Raw genomic sequence first — 26,444 nt, 5'->3', positions numbered from 1 at the left:
AATATGATCTTGGAGTATAATGTTGCAATTATGCTTGAAGGGAAGATCTTGAACACTTGTAATTGATTTTGGAGCTAATCGGATCAGTCCCTCTATTGGAGGAGGACCCAGAGATGTAGCCTGACCTGTAGATGAACTCTTTTATCAGCTATATTTTTTCTTCTATCTCTCTTCTCTCTTTCTTCCAATCACTACCTTATTATGCTTTGTTCATTTAATCATTTCATCTGTGTTAATTCACTAAATAATGCTTTGAATTAAATTTATGTAATAATGTTAAACATTCCTCTGTAATAGTCCTAGATCCTAATCAGATTAGTGAGAGATCTCTTTATGAAAAAATATACTTCCAAACTAATAGAAAAAAATCTATTTATGTACAAACTGACAGTCTAAATGGTGCTAAGTAGGACTCCACCCTTGTTTATATCAATTAATGGGTGCATGAGCCTTTACATGCCCTAAAACAAAGAAATAAGTAGTAGATAAGAAGAAGGAAGTTATAAGAGGATTTGGGAGTCACTAGAAGCTCTAAAAATGGAACCTTGGCCTTCTCTGAACATTTCTAGGAGTTAAACTACCATCAGAATGTGTTTCTGGTGCATGGAAAGCTCTAAATTTGGAACTAGCAATTAACTATCGATGCACCTCTAACTTCTTCAAAAAAATTGGCACACCTTTGGAATAGTGGACCTGTGGAACAGTGTACCATGCACACCTACACAGTAGGTTCAAAAAATCCAAAATTTTCCCCAAGTGTCAAAAGTGAATTTCTAGCTTCTGGGTTTTCTTCCCCTTTATACCAAAGTGATGTCTAGATGTTTTCTCTTGAATTTCTTTATAATCTCCATCACTTAGGAAGCTTCCAAAAAATTTAAAGCCTCATATTTATGCCTGACTATTTTTCAATGATTATTGATATTCATTCAAGTATCTGCAAAATTGTCGAGTCTACTATCAAGCTCCAACAAGACCTCTTCAGTCTTGAATACTTGCCTAATATCTTCATTAGATGAAACATCCTTGAAAGTTCTTCAGAATTGTTCAACCACTACTTGTACTAACTTGAGATTCATCTTTGTCTCATCTTCAAAAATCTTGAGTGAAATAGGATCATAATACCTATCTGCATCCAAAATTTGTTCTTGAGACTGGCCTTTTAACTTCTTAATATTTTCATTAAGTTCTTCCATGACCTTATTTTTGGTAGCTATCTTTTCAATCCAATCCTCAAGTTTATCAATCTCATCAATTGTATACACTTCTATGAGTGTACGATACCTTTGACCTTTTATTGTTTGAAGTGCTTGAAGGTCTTTTCCCCAGGTGTGTACCTCATCCATAAGCCCAAAATCCTAGTCTACCATAGATACCAATTTCTCCACATTAGAATGAACATTATGCAAAAGGTTCAAATTAGCTTGTATTATCTCTATAACTTCCTGCTCAAAATTTTCCTTCCATTGCTGACATGCTCCCAAAAATGAATCAACTTGGACACTCCGCTTATCTCTCCTTTCTAATTTTGTAGTGAGATTAACCTCTAGGTGGTCTTGATCCAACGGACCTACAATTTCATGCAAATATCCTCTTAGTAGCTCATTCTCTTTGTGCAACTTTATCAATTCATTCTCATTATCATCAAAATTCTTGAACACCTCCCTGACACCCATAGTCATTATTACTTCAGCTGCATCTACTGTGGGCTTTCCTAATAGGACTTCTATAATCTAATAGTCCTTAGGAGTCAAATCTTTGGTCTCATCATGTAGAGGAGGAATGGATGTGTGATGAAGTAGGTCTTGATCTCTATTCTTCATTATGAAGGTCAGTTGTTATGCATTACTCATAGGTGGCTCGAGTCTCTTCATGGCTTCTACTAGTGCATTCATACTCTACTCTTCATTGAGATTTAGCTGTCACATTTGTCAAACCATAACTTCCCTTTTCAACTAGGTTGGTACAGTGCCCATAGGAGACATATATTTGGTTGAAGAGAAGGACTCCCCTATAGGCCCTTTTCCCTTATCCCTCCATTCTAGATTCTTCTCCTTCTATGAGAGATCTAAATTTGGTGTCCCTACATCTATAGTATCAAAATTCCTTGCCTCTATATCCTAAGAAGTTTTATAAGATTCTTTAGGTATCTATCCTTCCTCTAATAATTCATTATTTGGCCTTTGTTCTAGCTCCTCTTGATATAGCTTTCTCCCTCTTCTTCAATGATAGGAGGGAGGGGAGTGGCTGATCCTTTGTCCAAAAATGAAAAATCCTAAAATGATGGTTGTGAGGTACCCAAATATCCTTTTGGTAGAGGTGGCATTTGATTGCTCAATCCTCTCCCAAAGGTTTGTTCATGGGTGTATCTCATATTTTACCACCCACCATTTCATTCCCTACTAGCATAAAGTCAAAATCAAACATTTTGAAGATATATGTTTCTTGTCCCTCTTTCTCATCCAACAATTATTGTTGCTCATCCTCTAAAGCTATATCCTCAATAGGATGTCTAGGAACAAATGGCGACATGATGGTTGAGCTTCTCCCTTTCTATTCCTAGGTAGCCCTTGCCAAGTGTGTCCTTTGATTCAATGGGAGATTATCTTCTTCAGCTTCTTCATCCTCTTCATCTTCTTTAGGGATGGTTTCTAGGATTAAAGGAATAGGTATAACCTTTCTTTGTATTTTCTTCCTTTGAGTCCTTCTGACAATAGGTTTGACCTTAGCTTTCTTAGCATCTAAGGGAGAGGCTTCTTCCTCTTGTACAGGTGGGGATACCTCATTTGTTTCCTATTCTAGGGCGTGTTCCTATTCCTCTTGGTCCTTCTAGTGGAGGCACCTATGGAATATCCTAAGCTTGAGTTGCTTCTTCATTTTGTGGATCTTGGTTCTTAGGTGTTTGAGTTGCCTCTTGGTCTTGAGTCACCTCTTCTTGTTGAGGTTCTTTAGCTTTGGGTTTATCTTACTTTGGAGAAATTATTTTCTTCTTATTCTTCCCTTTGTCATCTCTAAAGTACCCAACATCCCTATCATGTTTATATACCATTTCTAACCTGATTGGAGATTGGACAGGGAATGTTGGCACTATAACTTTTACACCTTTATCCTTTACTAAGTGTGTTGTGGCTTGGAAGGTGATTGTCTGAGGAACTAAGTCCAGCTTAAAGGGCTTCTTGATCTAATCTCTTGTCAATTGAATTACATGTCTTTCCCTATTATTAATATTTTCATTCTCTTCCTTGTCAACCTCAGCATTGATAATTGGCCTATAAAATATCTTGTCATGATTGTACAAGGGATCTAAGACCTCTTGAGTGTCTTATTGGATAGCCTTCGGTGGGATCTTTATCTTCAAGGTGCTTCCTACTAGACATAGAGTCATCCTACAATAATCCCTAATCTAGATATATAGTCATCTATCACATTCATCCAATGATCTTCTACTACATCTCCATGAACAAATTTCTTTCCTACCAAAAGTTGAACTCTGCCAATATTATCAAAAAATGGACAAGGAAAGTTGTAATCTTCCAAGGGATATTGTTCCCATTCTACATCAAAATTCATGATATCATTTTTTCACTCAACTTCAAATGGACCTATAGTGATGGGCCATACCCAGGTCTTCTTACGTTGTTTCCTCACTCTGTCATATGCAGATGTGAGTTGTCTTGCAATCTCTAGTAAAATGAACCTATCCAATGGATATCTTGGGAGTTTCTTCAGATTCATAGTTGTACCTACTACCCTTAGCTAGGTGAATGTATTGAACTAGATCTAATAGGCACCCATCTCTGTAATCCTTGATGTTGCCTCTACTAACACCGTCTTGGCATAATCACCCTCAATGAACCAGATGATCACAAAAATGAAAGCATCATTCACTATTTTGTATTCTTTTCTCTGATCTGAGAGCTTCTTCCTTGCTAATTGTGGATATACCACATAAGGCTAGGCATTAGCATCTTGCATACTTCCCTTCTTATACAATCCTAGATAGTCAATTGTCCTTGCCACTAGTAAATACACCAAGTATTATGTCATGTTGAACTTGGTGTCAGCTTTGATTCCTACCAACCACTTATCTAAGTTTTCACTTAGTATTGTGGCCCATTCAATTGTCATTTTAATTTTTCTAATGGTCTCAATGAAATGTACCATCTAAATATTCAGGAACCTAGCTATTGGTAGACTCATAACCCTACTTAGAAGCATAATGGAGTATCTAATATCATCCTTTATGTATCCTCTAGTCATATCTACCTTGCCTGCTCTTTGTACCACTGATGTTCTATTAATCAAGAATGATGATTGTATGATCTCTTTAGCTTCCTTTTCATTTTCCTTGTACCATATTTTTTCTTGATGATAAGTAATTTTCACATATTTATCGACTCTTGGAAGATGGAAAACTTTCTCAATATTTCTTGGTCTTAAGTCCAGGACTATCTCCCCTATTATAGTCTGCACAACTCTTTCTTCTGACACATAATTCTCTTCCTAGGCCATGATAAGCTCTAAATATTGCACTAATGTGGGATGTGAGGCCACACTAACCAAGCCTAATCTAATAAGTGTTGAGACCATTGGGGACCTCTCCTTAGGCTTGTTGCAAAGTACCAAGAACATGTTCCAATCTATATGTCCCAACTCAACATCTCTAACCTCTAAATGTGCATCCTAAAAGCATGATTTCTTTGATGCACCATGAAACTTGCAAAAAATTGGTTTTGAAGTCATCTTCTATGCAAGTGAGGACAATGAGGAAGCCATTTTATCTGCACAAAACATACACACATCAAGTCAAAGGGGTGAAAATCAAACCCTAACAAAACTATAATTGCTAAAAAACTCGACCCAAAACCATAAAACCCTCACAAAACTAGTCAAAACCACTTTTATCTTTTTTTATCTAGCTTAGTGCACCTTGTGCACCTTGATAGGTACACTAGGTGCACTAAATAACCTTTACAAGGTTATTAAGTGTACAGTGGCACACCTACATAGGTGTGCACCCTTGTGGAGTGCATACATGCACATGTGTGCTACTATGCACATTACATGTGCTTTTAAGGGAGGCTTGGGGTTTGTAGGGTTAAGAGTTTTAAATTGTGTGCATATGTGCACCATTACCTACGTTTCTTTAGTTTAGGTTTTCATGAAAGGTGTGCACCTGGGCACCTTAGATAGGTGTGCATGTATGCACCTTTACTTTGTTGACTACATGCTTTGTGTGTAGGAGAGGAGTTTAGTGCACCTCTATGGGTGTGGATATGTGCTCACAATGCTCTAAAAGAAAATAATGCATAAGGGGAGGGGGTGGTCCTGGGTATTTATAGACCTGGGACCATGTTCACCTTTGTGATGTGTGCACCTGTGCATGTGCAGAGGTGTGCACCTCAAAAGGATGTGCATGTGCACTAGTTCATCTCGCACACTTGTACACCTATGATAGGTGTGCATGTGTGCTTGGTGCGCTAGTGCACATCTTAATGTAAAAATTCCCCTTTTTCCTCAAATCTATCAATTCTGGCACATGGGTTTTTTAGGCAGAGGACCAAGTAGAACCTAGACTCTAGGTAGAGCCCTAAAAAATGACTCAAACCTCAAACTAGGGATCTAAAAAAGGTTTTTAAAATTACTAGAGGGTCCCCATTTGTAGGAGAAATGGGGCATGTGTTGTGAAACCACAACAATACACATGACAATTTGGAATTTTTTAAGACTCATTTAAATTAGTACTTGATGTTTTAATGTCAAATTATATTTTAAAAAATTATAATTCTATATCAAAATATTATCATTTTATAAAACTATATTGTATTTAACAAAGTAATCAAATTTAAAAATAAATCTTAGCAATCTTATACTATAAACTTAAATTAATTTTTAATAAAATTATTAAATAATTTAAAAGAAAATATTTAGTCACATTATATAATATATTTTTTATTAATTTAATTTCAAACACAAATAACCATTTCCAAATAGTAGTAACTATTATGTAAAGGCTTAAATAAGTCTTAGATAGTGTTCAACTTATAGTTAAAGTTATAATTAATATCAAAACTCAATAATGGTCAGAAAGAACTATTAGATTTTTATGATTATGATTTTAAGAAATATCTTAGCTTAATATTCCCATTAGAATTCACTTGGGATTGGACTTGGTGTCTCTTAAATTTTAATTAAGTTATAGAGATGGTATTAGTATAGGGCTCAATTAGTATTAGGTTAGGGTTACTATTGTGGTTCAAATTGACTTGTGTTGTCTTAGGTTTGAAATGTAGTCCAAGTTTTGAATCTAACAACAATTATAATCATGATCATAATCTCCACCCTAACCCTAACAATGTGCCCAAACCTTTAGCCTAATTAAAACCTTAAACCTAACACATAACCTTAAACTAATATAATTTATACCCTCACTCTAATTCTAATATGGATTTAATCATATGTACACACTCGCTCTAATACTAACAAAGAATGTATATCAATAACCTTACATCAATTATCTTCATTTAATCTATCATAAGATAATCATTTCTTTGTATTGTAAAAACTTTAATCTATCACAAGATAATTGTTTCCTTATGTTGTAAAAATTTAAAAGTTTACAATGAAGTATCAATATTTATTATAGAATTATAAATACTATTATTATTATTCCTTGAATCTATCCTCCATATATATCTATCTACCAACATAACCATTGCACCTCATTTTAATCCAAATGCTAGTATCAAAAATTTTAAAAACAAATAACAAAGATTTGCTAAAAACCCAAAATATGACATGTATCAAAGAAAAAAAGTGCATTGACATTGTAAATGAAAGATAAAAAGAAACATAGAAACCTTTATCCATGAAAGAGTTGTGCAAAGCTCTCATTTGCCCTATAATACTAGGGACCTCACATCCTTTTGTTCTACCATAATTCCAAAAGGGACCCATTGAAAAATGTCTCAAGCATGAATCAAGGCAAATTGATGACTCGTGCATTACCAATTGCAATAATGGAAATAGCTTTCTTTCAGCTCATTAGTATATTTATATGTCATTCTTGCCAGCCATATTAATTCATAGATATTACTCATTGCTATATATATTCATCTTTTCATCTTTCTATAAGGAATATGAAGCCATATGTCTTTTACTCTCAATTATTTCCTTTTATCTAATATATATTCTAATGTTTCTTTTTATATTCCTTATACTATCCGTTCCTCTTACTTATACTATTCATCATTGCTTATATATATATATATATAAAATAATATGGACATAGTACATAATTTAATTTATTAATTGATGTATTAAATATATATTAATAAATATTATCAATACTAATATAAATGTATTTTGATATTAACTATATATTGACTTTTTTTATTATTATTAAATTAATTATTATTAATTTTAATATTGATTATAAACAACCATCATGTCTACAATGTTATTCACAATAATTATAAATATATGTATTCTTGTACACGTCAATTATTTATTCTTATTTCAAAAAAGGATATCACAAAATGAGGGAAAAACTACTAAAATAGTTGATTTAGTTTCCAAGGTTATAATTTTCTTACTTTTATCTAGTCTTCTTAAACAACAAAGATACTCCTACAAATAAATATTTCCTTATATAATGCATTTAAGTTTTGATTGCATTTATAACAAAAATGTTTTATGCTCAAGTTTCCAAGTACTATCTGGACCAAGCCACAAGCCACCATTAAAACTATTCAAGAAACTGACTTGTATGGGTTCATCAAGATTTTGCTTAATCACTATCACTATCACTTTCGACCTTTCCTTTATACCAAACCATGATTCCAAATTCACACTTTCAAATAGAGTCATCAATATTCAATCTTTGAAATAGAGTCATCACCCTTCATTCTAGGTAAGGCAACCTTTATCAACCAACTTATTGATTATTATTTTCTTGATCTTGAATGGGACCAAGATTTTTCTTATTCCTTCTTGGAATAGAAATTATTCTCTCAACGACCACAACATTTTCACAAACAGGAGTTTTTCGCAAGATTTCCCCTAAATTCTTCTTCAAAAAAAATTGATTCACCTGATGATATTTTTGAGCACTTCATCTAAACCTTCAAGATAAAGTGTTCAAATGTAAAATAATGTCTTCTTGGGTGTCTTAAAAGCCAAGATTTGGTTCAAGAACCAGAACCAAGTTCTCATGTGGTAGCACCATCTTGCTTCATCAAAGGTGATTGTTAATCTTTCTTGTTTTGTTCCCCAATAAAGTCACCAAAAATATGTTGGTAAAAATATTTGTCACTATGAAGTTACTTTTGAAACTGACCATGTTCACCCTATAAATAGTGACAACTGTGCCAACAATTGGAGAGATTACAATAGAGCACTACCAAATTACAATTTTTCTCTATGTTTGCAAGGGGCAGCTCCCTCATAAGATGTAATTTTGATTTTTCAAATAAAGAAGTATTCAATTTTAGAAAGATATGAAGAAATCTATTGAAAATGAATGCACCAAATGACTTTCAAGCCTTCCTAAATTAACTTTAGTTGCTAACAAAAATAATAAAGAACTATGCTTCAAGGATATCATTAGATCAGCGATGATTCGATGGTTCACTAACATCTACACCATATTGTGAAAACATTAATTACAACAAGAATCAACACCCAAACAGTTCAAATTTTGTAGAAAAGATAACATAAAATGCACTTCCTCTTATTTCTTTGCTCCAAAAATATTTAAAAATTTGTTGATTACAAGAGCAAGAATTGTACACAATTTCCAAAAAAAAACTATCAAACTTCAGTGTCCCCTTATTTCTAAATCCAAAAAATCTCCTCTCACATGTTCTATTCATGAATTTATGAGCTATTCTAGCATAACCAACTTTTTGGGTTCATAACCACCTCAAAAGTTAGAGATTTGAAGTTTGGAATACAAGAAAAACTCTAATCCATATGAATCCTAACTCTAGTTATAGTAAGGGACATAAGTCACTTTACAATAAGAATTTTTACACTTACATATTTTGAGGAGAGGGTCCAATAATTTAATTGGAAGAAGTAACCATTATGTCCTTTCTCTAACCAAGATAAATTCATTCATCAAGTAGAATGCATCCTTCTTGATCCGTCCTCAAAGTCTCCATTTTTTGTAAGTTAACATGCTAGCATGTACTTTCACACAAAATTTTGTGTGTATCCTTATAGCTTAAAATTTTCTAAAAGCCTTTCCAAATCCATTTGTGAATTGTTGGCAATCATGATCTATAGATTAGGCATTGTATCGAACACATCATACACATTTTCTCCTCCATGGAATGGTGAAATAGGAATTCCATTCAATGGATGGTGGGCTCTTTTCTTAATCAACAGTTCATGTCTCCTTCACATGGAGTATGATTAATAACTAGGCATGATCCTTGTACTGTAGCCTTCATCATTTGAGATTCCTTGAGAGGGAAGACACATCATCATTTTAGAGCAACACTTTCATGAGATCCATCTGATCATTTATATTCCTCACCTTAGTGTCATGGCTTGATTCATTGATTTCAAAGGTAATATAATTGACTTTATGCTCTTTCAAATTCCACCACCTATGGGCATTGGAAGCACTCTGTCAAACATTGGGAAGCTTTCTATGGTTTGAGTGCAATATCAATGTTGGATTATTGTGAGTAACAAAAATACAAATGCCTATGTGTTGGAATTAATCCCACCTACCCCAACTACTCCATAGACTTCTTTTGATTCTAGCCATTTTTTGTCCTATCAAGTTGTAACTTAAATATGGAGAATAAGTTCTATATTAAAAAATATTATGATAACTTTTTCTAAAAGTTACATCTATGGTGGATTTGAAACTCATTTTAAAATGCCTTTAATCTTAAATCTTAAGTTTTTTGTTTAAAATATATGGTGTGATTGAAGAGTTTTTTAGGGTGTAAAAATAGATGAAAGCTATCTAGAAAATAGGGGAAATGAAATATATGCAGTTGTAGCACTATCAAGATATATTCAAGAAAATAGAGGCCTATGGTTGTTGATGAGCAATAGCTCCATAATCTGTTATTTAGAAATTGTTTGGTGCTATAAATTTTGGATATAAAGCAATCAAATTTTATATATTTTCAATATATTAGTATATAATTTCTTGAATCCTTTTATCTTTGTCTTTGTTTTTACTTTCCTTTTTCTCTATCCATCAGTGGTATCATAGCTAAAGGTTTAAGTTATTGGGTGAAGATTTTTGTTTGGAAAGCTCTCAAGATTAGAAATTGTTTGCACAGTCAACAATGGTAGCAAGCACAAGCTTCAAAAATCCACATATTGCATCATTCAATGGAAAAAATTATGAGTATTGGGTAGTGACAATGAGAGCATTATTTTCTTCATAAGATTTATGGGATCTTGTTGAAAATGGATACCCAGAACTAGCAAATGCAGCAGCATACAAAAGCTTTATTGAAGGATAATAGGAAGAAAGATTCAAAAGCTTTATTTTTTATCTTTCAAGGGGTGCATGAAAGGATATTTCCAAGGATCGCAGCAGCAAAAAAGTCTAAGAAATTATGGGATATTCATCAAAATAAACCACCAGGGAATGGAAAAAGTGAAGATGGCCAAACTACAAACACTAAGAAGGGATTTTGAGTCTCTTGATATGAAGGAATCAAATATAATATATTTTTTCTTCATTTAGATTCTTGGATTGGTAAACCAAATTAGATCTCCTAGGGAGACACGTGAGGAACAAAGAGTAGTAGAAAATATTTTATGATGTTTTCCTCCAAGATTTGATAGTATTGTGGTAGCCATAGAAGAGTCAAAATATCTCTCACAAATATTAGTTGATGAGATACATGCCTCACTAATTTCTCATTAGCATAGACTAAATAGAAGAATGCATACAAGTTTAGAGCATGCCTTCAAGGCACAAGTTTCAATCAGCCATGGTAGAGGCAGGGGAAGAAAAAATTTCAGAGGTAGAGGAAGGAACTCAAATAGAGGTGGAAGAAGTAGCCCATCAAGCTCAAGTGGAAGAGGTGTTAGCTATAACTCAACCCAAAATTCATTTCAAAATAAGCCTCAAGGTCAAAGGTATGATAAATCCTTAATCCAATGTCATTATTGCAAGAAATATGGGCATTATTTAAATGAATGTAGAAAGATGTAATATGATTCTAGACAACAAAGTGCAAATTTCACCAAAGAAAACCAAACTCAAGATATCATATTCTTAGCTTGTAATGTCGCACAATAAAGTCAAACTAATGTCTGATTTTTAGATTTAGGGTGCAAAAATCACATGACAAGAAATTTAGAATTTTTTTCTAGTTTGGATGAAAGTGTAAAATCTGATGTAACATTGGGCAATAACAACAAAGTAGAAGTCAAAGGAAAAGTGAATATCAACATTCTAACCAAGAAGGTGGCGAAGAAAAATATATCTAATGTCTACTTTACTGTTAGTTTAAAACATAATTTAATGAGCATTGGACAACTTGTTCAAAAATATTATAGAGTATCTTTTAAAAATGAAGTGTGCACAATCTTAGACAAATTTCCAAGTGATCAGCCCATTTCCAAAGTCCAAATGAAAAATAAAATAATGTTTGCCTTAAACATTAAGCTTGATTTGAATATCAAAAATGCTCAAGCACAACCTACAATGATCACAGAAGATGTAGATGAAAAAGTTGCAGAAGTAACACAAACAATATTTCAAGTAGAAATAAAAGATAAAAACTAGCTTTGGCATCTAAGATTTGGACATTTAAACTTTACAACACTAAATTTGATTCATGGTCAAAGGTTTGCCCATCATAGAGAAACCAGAAAGGGTGTGTGAAGGTTAGATCTTAGGAAAGGAACATAGAGAATCATTTCTAGTAGGTAAATCAATGAGAGCCAAGAAACCTTTAGAGATCATCCTTTCGGATCTGTGTGGACCAATTCAAACACCCTCCATTGGTGGAGGTAACTAATTCTTGACATTCATTCAGAATTATTCAATGAAAACATGGGTCTTATTTCTAAAATATAAGAATGAAATGTTTGTTTACTTCTATCAATTCAAGGCTCTTTTTGAAAAGCAAAGTGGTCATTACATCAAAGCATTGAGAATGGATAGAGGTGGTGAATACATCTCAAATGGATTTCTAATTTTTTTGAAAGAAACATGGAATTCACAAGCAATCTACAACTAGATATACTCCTTAACAAAAAGGAATATTTGAAAGGAAAAATAGAACAATAATGGAAATGGCTAGAAGCATGACAAAAACAAAAAATTGTTAAATGAATATTGCGCTGAAGTTGTACCATGTGCAGCCTATTTAATGAATAGATGTCCAACCACGAGTGTGAAAAATATGATTCCCAAAGAAGCATGGAGTGGAAGAAAACATAGTATTTCTCATATGAAAGTATTTGGATGTGTGGCATATGCACATGTGTTGGATGAGTTGAGAAGAAAATTGGATAACAAAGGAGAAAAGTGTATATTTGTTGGTTATAATGATGAATAAAAGGCATTCAAGCTATACAATCCAATCAGTAGAGAGATTATAATCAATAGAGATGTGCAATTTGTAGAAGATGGAGCATGGGATGGAACCTTGGATAAGACAATTAATATAGAAGCCAACATACCACAAGAGGAAGATGAAAATTTTACATCAGCGTGTACTTCAAATGTGACTCCTACACTCGTTCAAGGTCAACAATTGGGTCAAAGGACACCATCATCAAGAATTAGCTCACAAGAAAATACACCATCAAATGTGCAACAAACACCATCTTCAATTGGGACTCTTTTTTCTAATCCATCAAGTCCACAATCTATAAATTCAAGTGACATGTCAAATCCCACACTAGAAAGCTTAAGGAGACAAAAAAAATCAAAAATTTGAGAGACATCTATGAGAAAGATAATGTTGAAAGTAGTGTAGATAAAACTTCTCTTTTTTTTTTATATTCACATGTTCATGATCCAATTCACTTTGAAGAAGCAATTGAAGAAGAAAAATGGATCCAAGCAATGGATGAAGAAATTAATGCCATAGAAGAGAACCAAACATGGGAACTAGTGATTCTTCCACAAGGAAAAGATGTGGTTGGAGTAAAGTGAGTTTACAAGAAAATTTTGAATGTAAATGGTAATATTGAAAAACAGAAAGCTAGGCTAGTAGCAAAAGGCTATTCACAATAGCCCAATATAGACTACAATAAGAAATTTTCACTAGTAGCTCATTTAGACACCATGAGGACTATATTAGTCATAGAAGCTCAAAACAAGTGGGTATTTTATCAAATGGATGTAAAGTCAGCATTTCTCATGGCTTCTTAGAAGAAGAGGTTTATGTGAAGCATCCACTTGGGTATGAAAGTATGGGTCATGAAAACAAGGTCTATAAGCTCAAAAAGGCACTCTATGGACTCAAACAAGCCCCAAGAACATGGTATAGTAGAATTGATTCTTATCATTTTAAAAATGGCTTCAATAGGTGCAATAGTGGGCCTACCTTATATACTAAGTTGTATGAGCAAGGTGAGGTCTTAATTTTTCTTTTATATGTTGATGACTTGATTATCCCAAGTGATTTATCAATTGATATGTTTAAATCAGCTATGAAAAAAGAATTTGAGATGACTGATTTGGGTTTAATGAAGTACTTTCTTGGCATTGAAGTGAATCAAAATGAAAAGGGTATATTCATCTCACAATCTAAGTATGAAAATGATATTTTGAAGAGGTTTAATATGTTGAAATGCAAATCAGCACCAACACCAATTGTCACAAGTTTGAAGCTAAGTCAAAATAACAAGGGATCTAAAGTAAATTGAACTTTGTATAAGAAAATTGTTTGGAGTTTTATGTATCTAATAGCCACAAGATTGGATATAAAGTTTGGAGTTAGTCTCATTTCAAGATTCATGAATTCTCCAAAAGTTTCTAATTGGCAAGCAGGCAAAAGGATTTTGAAATATATTAGAGGAACAAGAAATTATGGAATATTTTATTCAAGATCAAATGATTTCAAGTTGATAGGATATACTGTTAGTGATTGTGTAGGATGCATTGATGATAGGAAGATTAATTCAAGTTATGCCTTCCATTTTAGATCAGCTATAGTATCATGGGCTTCAAAGAAACAACCAATTGTCACTCTTTCATCAGTTGAAGTAGAGTATGTAGCATCCACAAGTATAGCATGTCAGCATATAATTTCTTGAATCCTTTCAACTTAGGTTCTCTCTTACTTTTCTTTATCTCTATCCATCACTATGCATTCTAATAGATGTTTGTGCTCTACTCCAAACTTGTTATCATGGCACACTCTGAGAGGACATTTATCTATAAGAAAATTGTCAAACTATTCACTTCCTTAAGTTTTCCTTTGTACTATGTGCACACACTCTCCTTGCTCTATTCATGAGAAGAAAAGTGTGGATAAGCCTGTAACTTATCTGTGCCCATAGTGTCTCACATTTTGCATGTAATTGCACCTACAACTACAATACCAATGTCTTATGGTTCCCACAAAGCAAAACATTATGCTAGTGAAGGGGGTGGACCATCTTCTTCACTATTCCATGTTAAAATCTAACACTTCCACATTGTTAAATAAATCTAGGTCATACTCCAACTCAAACATGTCTTTATCCCACTCGATTACTTCTAATGCATTCAGATCACTTATGCTTGGTAAGATCGCATTTGAAAAGCTATAGCCAAGACTTGTCACAATCATCGATTTCCCAACTTTGGGGATCAATTTAGTCATATGTCACTTCTAAAATTCTAAAAACTTCAACAACCAAAAACTTCATGTCATTGTAACATCTACCTACAGTCACATTTTATTTGGATGAATGTCAATATAGCTTCACAAGTTTTCCCATAGTGTGACTTCATATTTCATTATATGCACTCTGTCAAATACTTGACACTTGAACCATGTATCTGAATTCTTATTCTTTGAGATAACATTTCTTTGAGGCAATCTATAAAATAATTCTCAATCCTTGTCTATATTCATGTATTTTTCATGTGTATCCATAGACATTCTATCAAGCAATTCACATGCCTCTATAAATACTATGTGTTGCATGCTCGTTGATTAACAATTCCATGTTTACTATTATGAAAAGCTTCTACTTTGCACCATTAGCACTAATTCACTATCAAGGATGATCATCTCTCTATGTATGGTATCTACCGCTTACATTCAGCTGGGAACATGGTTGGTTCTTGATAGACTTCATTGTGAATGAGTCACATGGACTGTGCATATTTGGTTTTGCATTCATTATGAATACATTTGTATGCATAGACATGAATGATAATAGTGGGACTTCAATTAAACTTTATTTGAGACTCATATTTGTAGAAACTTTAATCAAAATGGGAATATGCATATACTATCAGAGTCATCAATTTGGCATGCTCACCCCTATTATGCAAATTTTGCCTTACATTTATTAGGCTCTATACATATCTACTTGAATCTTCTATTTGGTAGTTATTTGAAAGTTAGCATTTGGATTAAAGTTAGCGTATGCATTTTGGGAAAAGTTGAAATCCCAACTCCAACTTCTTGACCTTAACTTTCTAAAAGTTAAGGTTACTAGAGAGAGAAAGCATAGGTTCCAGAGAGAGAATAAGAAAGACTAACCATCAACTGGAACTCTCCAAAAAATTTCAAAAGGTTACAATTCGTGGACACATAGTGGAGAGTTTTAATTTGACTTTTCTTTCCCATTTAATTTAAATTTTCAAAAATTTAGACCCAATAAATCTCAAGGAAACACATTTCTATAGTCATATGATGCTTTTTGTATATCATACTCTCTATTAGCTCCTCCCTATATTAGTAGACCACATATTTTGTATTGATGTAATTCCATAAACTGGTCCTGATGTACTCTTTGATGTTTAATACATTATAATCAATAGAAAAAGTAGTCAAATTCAACCTTAAACATTTACTCTATCTTTGTTGAACTCTGACAAAGACATGAGAAGAATTTTGATGAAATGTATATGCACGTTAGCAGGGAAATTGTGTATATGGCCTCTAAAATTTATATGCTAGATATCATAATTTAAAAAATTGATGAGTTTGCATAGGTTTTTAGAATTGGAACTCACCATTCAGTCTATATCATGGAAAAAAACACATAAATTTTCTAAAACAATTTTAATGTACAACCTGGAAAATTGTGCTAGGAATATAATTAACAAAGTCAATCAATTGGTTGAAAAATATGTTTGTTACAATTTAGATTGTTATCATGACATCTTATTTAAGTAAGTTGCAGGGTGGTGTTTCTTCTTTAGACTTGAACATTGTTTACAAGTTTTTTGTTACTCTCTTAATTAAACCATTAAATATATATTATAAATTTTATATATATATATATATATATATATATATATATATATATATCTTCAACCATGTTAATAATATTAATAACTATATGGAGAATATTAAATAATTAATTTATAAATTGATGTATTAAATATATATTAAATGAATATTATCAATACTAATATTAATTTATTTTGATATTAATTTTATATTGACTTATTTTTTATTATTATTAAATTAATTTTTATTAATTTTAATATTGATTGTAAAACATCATCATGTCTACCATGTTATTCCCAATAATTATAAATATGTATATTCTTGTACACATCAATTATTTATTCTTATTTCAAAAAGGGAGATCACAAAATGAAGGCAAAACTACTAAAATAGCTTATTCTTCTAAGGTCATAATTCTCTTACTTTTATCTAGTCTTCTTAAATAAAAAAGATATTGCTACAAATAAATATTTCCTTACAGAATGCATTTAAGTTTTGGTTGTATTTATAACAAAAATGTTGTACACTCAAGTTTCCAAGTACTATCTGGATCGAGCCGTAAGCCACCATAAAAACTCTTTAAGAAATTGACTTATATGAGTTCATTAGGAGTTTTCTGCTTTGGATATGAAAAGTATTCATCTTCACTATCACTATCACTATCACTATCCCTATCACTTTCTATCTTTCCTTTGTACCAAACCATGATTCCAAATTCACACTTTTAGATAGAGTCACCAATATTCAATCTTTGAAATAGAGTCACCACCCTTCATTCCAGGAAAGGTACCCTTTATCAGCCAAGTTACTAATTATTGTTTTCTTGATCTTGAATATAACCAAGATTTTGCTTGTTCCTTCTTGGAGTAGAAATTATTTTCTCAACAACCACAATGTTCTAACCAATAGGATTTGTTCACAAGATTTCTCTGAATTCTTCTACTTCTTTGAGAACTCGATTCACTTGATGATGTTCCTTGGCACTTCATCTACACCTCTAGGCTAAAGTGTTCAAATCTGAAATAATGTCTTCTTGCATGTCTTGAAAACCAAGATTTGGTTGGAGAACCGGAAACAAGTTCTCGTGTTACCTAGCACCATCTTGTTTCGTCGTGGGTGACTATTAATCTTTCGTGTTTTGTTCCCTAGAAAAGTCACCAAAAATATGTTGGTAAAAAAATTTGTCACAATGAAGTTACTTCTAAAACTAATCGTGTGAATAGTGATAACCATGCCAACAGTTGGAGAGATGGCAACCCATCACTACCAAATTACAATTTTCCTCTGCATTTGAGAGGAGCAACTCCTTCATAAGATGTAATTTTGATTTTTCAAATAAATAAGTATTCAAATATAGAAAGATATGAGGAAATCTATTGATATTGAATGCGCCAAATGACTTTCAAGCCTTCCTAAATCAACTTCAATTGCTAAGAAGAATGATCAATAACTATGCTTTAATGCCAGCATTAGCTTAGTAATGATTCAATGGCTCACTAATATTTACACCATACCATGAAAAAATTAATTACAACAAGAATAAACACCCAAACATTTCAAACTTTGTAGAAAAGAGAATACAAAATGCACTTCCTTTTATTTCTTTGCACCAAGAATATAAGAAAAAAAATTGATTACAAGAGCAAGAATTGTACACACTTTCCAAAAATTATTTTTCTATCAAAATTCAACATAAGTGTACCCTTATTTCCAAATCCAAAAATTCCCCTCTCACATGTGCTATTCATGAATTTATAAGCAATTCTAGCATGACCAACTTTTTGGGTTCATAACCACCTCAAAAGTTAGAGTTTTGAAGTTTGGCATACAAGACAAACTCTAACCCATATGAATCCTAACTCTAGTTACAGACAATAGGAAATTTTACACTTACATATTTTGAGGAGAGAGTCCAATAATTTTATTGGAAGAAGTAGTCATTATGTGCTTTCTCAAACCAAGAGAAATTCATTCATCAAATAGAATACATCCTTCTTGATCTGTCCTCAAATCCACCATTTATCATAAGTTAACATGCCAGCATGTACTTTCACACAAAAATATTTTGTGTACCCTTATAGCTTTAAAATTCCTAAAAGCCTTTCCAATCTATTTGTAAATTATTGGTAATTATGATATATAGATTGGGCACTGTATCGAGCACATCATATACATTGTGTCATCATTGGAATTGTGAAATAGGAATTCTATTCAATGGATGGTGGGCTCTTTTTTTAATCAATGCTTCTTGCCTCCTTCACATAGAGTATGATTAATAGCTAGGCATGATTCTGGTACTGTAGCCTTCATTATTTGAGATTTCTTGAGAAGGAAGACACATCATCATATTAGAGCTAGGCTTTCATGAGATTCATTGCATCACTTCTATCTCCTCACCTTAGTGTCATAGCTTGATTCATTGATTTAAAAGGTAATTTAATAGACTTCATGCTCTTTCAAATTCTACCACCTGTGGGCATTGGAGGCACTCTTTCAAACATTGGGAAGCTTTTTTTGGACTGATGAAGTCCACCATGTAGTGGAGGTGACTACCATAAGGTATTGAAGGAGTATGAATCCACCATACCATATGCTAGAGGTAAGCCACTGAATGGTGAACAATGTCATTTTCATGTATGGTGAGTGTGGGCTATGGTATGTGTATAGTATATGTGGAGAGTAGTGATGCTCTCAGCCAATGACTGAGTGTTACTGAAGTAGTTTGGAGTGACTGAAGCATCCACATAACTAAAATGTTCTAGAGTGATTGAAGCATTTGCATGACCAAAATGTTATATAATGATTGAAGCATCTATGTGACCAAATCATTCCAGAATGAGAAGCATCCATGTGATTGAAATGTATGTGTTACCAAAGACACTCATTTTCACTGACAGATGGTAGATGGCTATGTAACTTAACCATTTTTTTACCAAATTATGTAACAATTTTGTAGGATGTATTAATGGTTGCAAGATTCATAAAGAAGATAGAGGTTGGAAACCAAGTTGATTGTAAAAGAAATTTGAGCTTGTGAGAATCTAGAGTTGTTATATGTAAATTGTAATACAAAATTTTTCTTCAAGGTTTGAGTGGTGGGTTTTTTCCTGAAAGGGTTTCCAACATTAAATCTGGTGGTTTTGATATGTCTGATATTTTGTTTACTTGCACATCTCTGCAATTTTTTTTCTTGCATATTTTTCTATTAATTTGGCATTTGGAAAGCATTTCCATATTGTTTTTTTCTTGACAAGTTGTATCAGAGATAGGCCAATTGTGTTATCCTTCTCGGGTAGGGTTTGGTTTTTTGTGTCAATTTGGTTTTAGTGTGAGTTTGCAATATTTTTTTTATAAATTGAGATGGTGGGTACATCAAGATGAGTGGATATTAAAACATTGAATGGTGCCAACTTTAAGTTGTGGAATTTTAAAGTAGAAGATCTTCTATTTGATCAAGATTTGTGGATTGTTGTGTATGGAATTAAACCTTCATGCACGAAATAGGAAGATTGGGAACTAACGGATTGGAAGGCCAGAGGATTGATAAGACTAAGTCTTGTAGATTTAGTTTTATTAAATGTCCATGAAGAGAAAACTATGCATTCTATTGTCACTTAGGTTTGCACCCTTGTCCAAAGCCTATGCATGAGGACAACCTAGTGAAACATAGAAACAACCTCCAAGCTGTGGGACTTGAATTGTGAGGTTGAGTCTCCGGAGAAGGTCGGCTTCCTCTTACTATCAGGGTGCACCAAACTATTCTTAGAGGGGAAAAGGGAGAAGGAATGCATGAAAGAAAATCTACCTATTCTAATCTAAAGAGGTGATGCACCAAAATAGAGTGTTCAGACCAATCTCTACCCATATATGCACTATTGAACCAGAATGAAACTAAGGATATATGCATTCAGACTTGCTTTAATCTAATAATCACATGCAGATCAGAAGACCAAGATGAATGACACAAGGAAAGAGAGATTCACTTATATTATCATTCATAGGCCAAGGAGATACAGTCATGCAGATCATAGATCTCTACAAAACACCAGTAAGAGGCAAAGGGTTCTTGCACTTTCATACCAATGGCTGAAGGAGATGAGACAAAAAATCATGTAGTTCAGAGGCAGAGGGGAATTTACACTAAGAATCTACAGAGCAGTAACAGAGAAAATAGAGAAAGGTCGACGACCCTTACAAAATTCACAAAAATTGCCTTTATAGTTTAGGCATAACTGAGAATTTTCCTCCAAAACGATCCTGCAACCACCACCATCAAGGCTCTGTCAAGAAAAATCATGGGGATCTGAAGAAATTTGATCTAAGTATAGGTTTTAGGTACCACGAAATCTAATTTTTAACTAAAATAGAGCCTCAAAAAGATAGAAACGGTGCCATAACTATGCTCTGACCAGGTAGATAGGTTGGATCGAGGGGTAGAGTGTTCTTCCTTATCTCACATTCATTCTGGGTTGGTTGGGATTGATTACAGAGATCAGATTCGTGTAAAACCTTGATTTCTTATCATTTTTGGTGCATGAATCAGCAGAGTCAGCGAGTCAGCCGAACATTGTAAGAGAAATATGGCACATGGACCAATTAGTTCATTTCTCTTTGCCACCCACAAGGTCTTCCTGAGGTTGACCAATCTTTCTTTATTAATTGCACCACCTTGCAACCCTAAACACGACTATCACATTAACTACCGACTGCTAATTGTTACTACCTCCATTGGACCCACTGGGACACATGTCATCAAGGTGCTATGTTGCTATGTGTATCCTCTAAGAAATTTCCCATAGCAAGATAGCACCCACCGTGGATTTAGACTGATCTGACGATCGTGAAGACTCGTTGTATTACTGCATTTTGCCCTTAAAACTTCTGGGGCCATGAAACACTTGGCAACCACTAGCACATCTTGGCAAGACCTAGCCCCATTGATCCACATGGCACAATGGCACTATGTCACTATGGGTAATATCCTCGCAGCTTTCCATAGCGAGATAGCACCTACCGTCAATTTCTTTAGATCTATGGTGATCAAAAAAATTATACAACTGCACATCGAGTTGGCTGAATGGACTAATGAAATATCACCACCATACTATGACCACCTAACAACTGCAACTGAGGATGAGTTGTCATCTTACTTTGGAGAAGGGCAGGTTCATTACATCATCTGTGTCATGTATCGTCGAGGCGCTATGTCACTATGGTTAATATCCTCGTAGCTTTCCATAGTGACATAGTGCCCACTGTTGATCCAGATTGATCCAAGGGTGAGGAAATCTTTGTGCATTTGAAGGGGCATGGGTCCAGGCTACTACTGACATCAAAAGATCTACACAGCTGACCATGAATCAAAATCTTGTTCCAAGCACAGTCATCCTTCCACATTGCCTAAGGTCCCAGCGTGTTACGTGTCGCTACAGTATCATTTTCTGTTTGGGCGCTACGTTGCTAACAACGAGGAACATAGATTTTTTGATAGTGCCATAGTGCCCACTGGGGATCTAGCAAAATTTAGCACCGGAGAAACAATGAGGAAAGGGAGGACCCACCTGACATGTGGCCAAAAGGCGCTATGTCGATATGGAAAAACAACGTGCAACTTCCCATAGCGAGATAGTGCCAACTATAGATCTTCCTCGATCCAACGATGGGGACTTGCGGCCCCGCAAAAACATTAAAATGCACAAGGAAGAAATATCGTAAGGCTATCATAAAGTATTTTGTGCCCTTTTGAATATTTGAATATTTGAAACTTGTGAACGTTAATACATTGAATTCAAACGTGGTGATTTTGGCGGGAAGGCAAAAATAACCAACACATTCCTTGTGGAAGAAATTAGGAGACATTTATAAAGTAAAGTCCTTGGTAAAAAATATTTTCCTTTAGAAGAAATTATACTCCTTGAAGATGGATAGAGGAATAGCATTGATCACATAAACTCATTTAATGTGGTAATTGCATAGTTAGCATCTGTTGGTGTGTCCATTGATGAAGAAGATCAGTGCATGTGACTTTTATGCGCATTTCCTAATTTGTGGGATTATTTGGAAATGGCTATTAGAAGTATGACTACCAAGTTGAAAATGGACATCAAAATAGTGCATGTTACTTTTATGCTCATTTCCTGATTCATGGGATCATTTGGTAACGGCTATCAAAAGTATGACTACCATGTTGAAAATGGACATCAAAGTAGTTGTTGCACTTATGTTAGAGGAAATGCAAAAGAAGTCCTCAGAGGCAACCAAAGAAGCTCAAAGTGTATGAGTGAGATCTAAGGACAAAATTAACAAGAAGGATATTAAGTCAAAGTCTTAGGAGCGATTTTCCACTCCTAGAAAGAAGTCCAAGGTGAAGTGCTTGAATTGTGGGCAGAAAGCTCATATCCAAAGGGATTGCAAGGAGGAGAAAAAGAAGAAGAAACATACTTCTAACACTGATTCTTCTCAAAGTGATGTTGATGCCTTCATAGCAACCTTGGTAGTGCCTTCATTTGATGACATATGGTTGGTGGATTTAGGAGCATCACTCCACATTACATCTCACAAAGAGTGGCTCTCAAAATATGAACTATATAATAGTGGAAAGGTGTTCTTGGTGAGCTATTCCACACTAGAAATCATTGGAAGAGGATGAATTAGAATCCAATATTGGAAATATTAGATAGGAAAGGTTAGCTAGAGGGGAGGTGTAAATCAGGAACCAATAAAACTTTAACTTATCTCACCAATTAATCCTTCAAATAATATTCTAATCTAATTGCATGCATGAAAGAATGAAAGAAAATAAAAATTCAAAGTAGTTGGACACAAGATATGGTGACCTAGAAACCTTCCAAATAGAATGTAAAACATGGGTGGGGATGATACCCAAAAGCTTTAGTACTTCAATACAAAGTTGGTCTGTTAAGGCTTATAATTGATCACTTCTGATAATCTACCCTATTAGGAGCAATAAGGATTGCTAGGTCCACCTTGTGAAAGGATTTACAAAACATACAATGAAATATGCACTTAGTAAAGAGATTTGTAAAATACTGTTAAGTCTACCTTGTTAAAAGATTTAACCGATACACTTGTTACGATGTACCAATAGCTGATCTCTAATCAAGAACTCTGATTTGTTGTCTCGGATTCCTTTGAAATGTAAAGATCACCTTGTTTTGATAGATAAATCTTTGTTGTCCCTTATATTTCTTTTATCCTTCTCAATTTGCACTTCTTCTCTTCATATTCACTTCATACATACTTATTTGGATATGACACAATTCATTACATATATACCAATCCAAATCCAAATTTATCAAAGTTGACTACAACATAGGTTTCCATCAAGATCACAAAGTCAGCCCAACACCTGACACTCAGTTTCAGAAGAGAAACTCGGTGATGTTCTAATACTTGACAACCATTTTCAACACTCAGCATCATCATACACTCAATAGATGTAGAAGCTTGGCTCATATTAATCACTTTCAAGTAGCTTGAACTAGGTCAGCACTTGTGTGACTCGGTGAACACTGCAAAACTTGATATATAAATTGAATCACTTGGTTGACACTCCATGGCTCAGTCAACACTAGATTCTCATCAACAATAATACAAGCTCGGTAGATACTAGAGAGCCTGGTTGACACTATGAAACTCAAGTAATACTTGAAGCTCTGTTAGCACCATCACTGAACAACTTGGTAAATATTGCTCATCATGAACTATATAAATCTAGAACTCAATAGTGATTGTAGAACTCAGTAATAACTATATAACTCAGTAGTAAGTATATTACTTGGTAGTGACTAGAGAACTTGGTTAATATTGCAAACTGAAAGATAAGCTCGGTAGCAACTTTACCAATTGACTAAGTGTGAGTCACTAATAAAGAAACATTGACCTTAATGCCAACAATCTCCCCCATTTGAATTCGTGACAAAAACTCTTATCAATCCAAAATTGAATGGTTAGAATTTCAAGTCCAAAGCACTCTTTTATCTCCTTTCTAAGTCTACAACTCTGTAACATACTCTATTTTTTAGATTTTTCAAAATTGCTTTTGTAAAAGATGTTTTTTTATTATATGTACATATATTTATATAATACTATGCTGCTCCCCCATACATATATCTCATATTATACATCTCCCCAATAGTATTCATATGTACATTCATCTTATATTATGCTTCTCCCCCTTTTTGACATAAATGCCAAAGGTGGATACTACATGTTAATGCTAAAACGTGACAAGAAGTTAGAATGTACCTTCAAAATAATGTTATTGTCTTGTCCCAATTTTCCCATAATACCTTGCTTGCATGTAATGCAATTTGTACTTCTATTGATAACTCTATCATGTGATCAGCTATGGAGAAGTTATTATCATGGATGAGTGTCTTGGCATGTGCAATGTGTTTCTACAATGCATCCATGTTTGGAAGAATCATAACTTGGATGTCTACAAGTGTGACCCTAATCTTGGCTTCTTCCCATAATAATTATCCTTGCAAATTTTTCAGATATATGATCTTTGAACAGTGAGCAGAACTATAGCTTGGGTCAAGTGACAACTAGTCTACACTTGCCTTCAAGTCTTCATTTATCTTAGATAAATTTTCCTTGATTCCTTGGGTGAAGATAGATGTATCACACAACTTACTAAATAATGAAGTTACATTATTTGCAGATGTTTCTAATGAACTAAGAATAGTAGACAATTCTACTTGGTTTATTGCAATTTTATGTGCCACTTGTTCCAATACTTTGTTTTCAAATTGTCTTTCTGCTCTTTGTAGCAACTTATTTTGACCATTCAGATCTTCATTGAATTTTTGGACAACTTATTCTAATTGATTCAAAATAGGTTGTGTACTATCAAACTTAATACTTAGTGCACTTATAAATATGTCCTTTACATCATTAAGCACTTGGGTTTCCTTTCTCTTTTGTTCTCTAAGCATTTATTGCTTAGCTCTTTTCTACAATAATTTCCCTAGGATCTTCATCTTATTAGTAGTGAGGGTAGGTATATCCCATTTTGGAATAACAATATCCTCATCTAAATCTATTTCCTCTTATTCATCCTTTTCTTTAAGAGTAGGAGAAACAATTTTCTTACCCTTGTCTAATACTTTAGTACTCAATTAAGATTAGTTCTCAACTATCATTGTATTTTCTATTAACACATTTGGAATTGTATCAATTGTAGAAATTGAGGGGTTAGAAACAAAAGTAGCTATGGCACTGACAGTAGAAATATCGTGTCATTGCATTGTCAAATATGATGATGGAGGCACTTGTCTCTTGGTAGATGAAGTGTTGATCACTTTAGTCAATGTAGAACTTAGCTGAACAAGTGCAGAGATTGCTTGGGTGCTTGGTGTTGCAGCGATTACCTCAACCAACTTGGCAGAAGCTTTCTCAAAGCTTGATGGCATTAAATCTTTGCTTGGAGAATGAGAAAATGCAGCCATCACTGTTGCTACAATATTTTTTGGGTCAGTTTCCTCAATACTCTAAATCTTAGGGAGACTCTCATCTATAGCTTCCTGTTCTTCCTCCTCATCATCCACATTTGCATCATCTTTTACTTCCACATTCTCTTCCTCATCATCATCATCATCATCTTTGTCACTAACATGAACAACAAAATTATTGGGTTGATGAAGGTTGTAAATTTTTTTCCATGTAGGTTTGGCTACCTTTACTACATATTCAATATCTTTTATCAATATCATGCATGTATTGAATTTAAGAGTGAGTTTTTTTTTCATTTTTCTAAAAATATTCTTTCAACCCTTTTTCACTGAGACTCGGCATGAGTTTCCTCAAAGTCTGTTCAAATATTTCTTTTGCAGTCTTCTTTACATGCTCCCATCCAGGCTTGATTGCTTGCATAAGCTCATTAGGAATTTTTTATACAAGTTGATCAAGTGAGTACTTCCATTTTATCAATTTTTTCATCATCATGTCCTCAATCTACTTTTTCTCATCTGCATTCCTCATTTCATATCTAAGAGATTTGAAATTTTTCATTCCAACTCCTTGAAT

Source organism: Cupressus sempervirens, chromosome 5, assembly GCF_028749045.1.
Source record: "Cupressus sempervirens isolate cs-2001-9-10 chromosome 5, ASM2874904v1, whole genome shotgun sequence".
Lineage (NCBI taxonomy): Eukaryota > Viridiplantae > Streptophyta > Pinopsida > Cupressales > Cupressaceae > Cupressus > Cupressus sempervirens.
Note: the sequence above shows the minus strand (reverse complement) of the source record.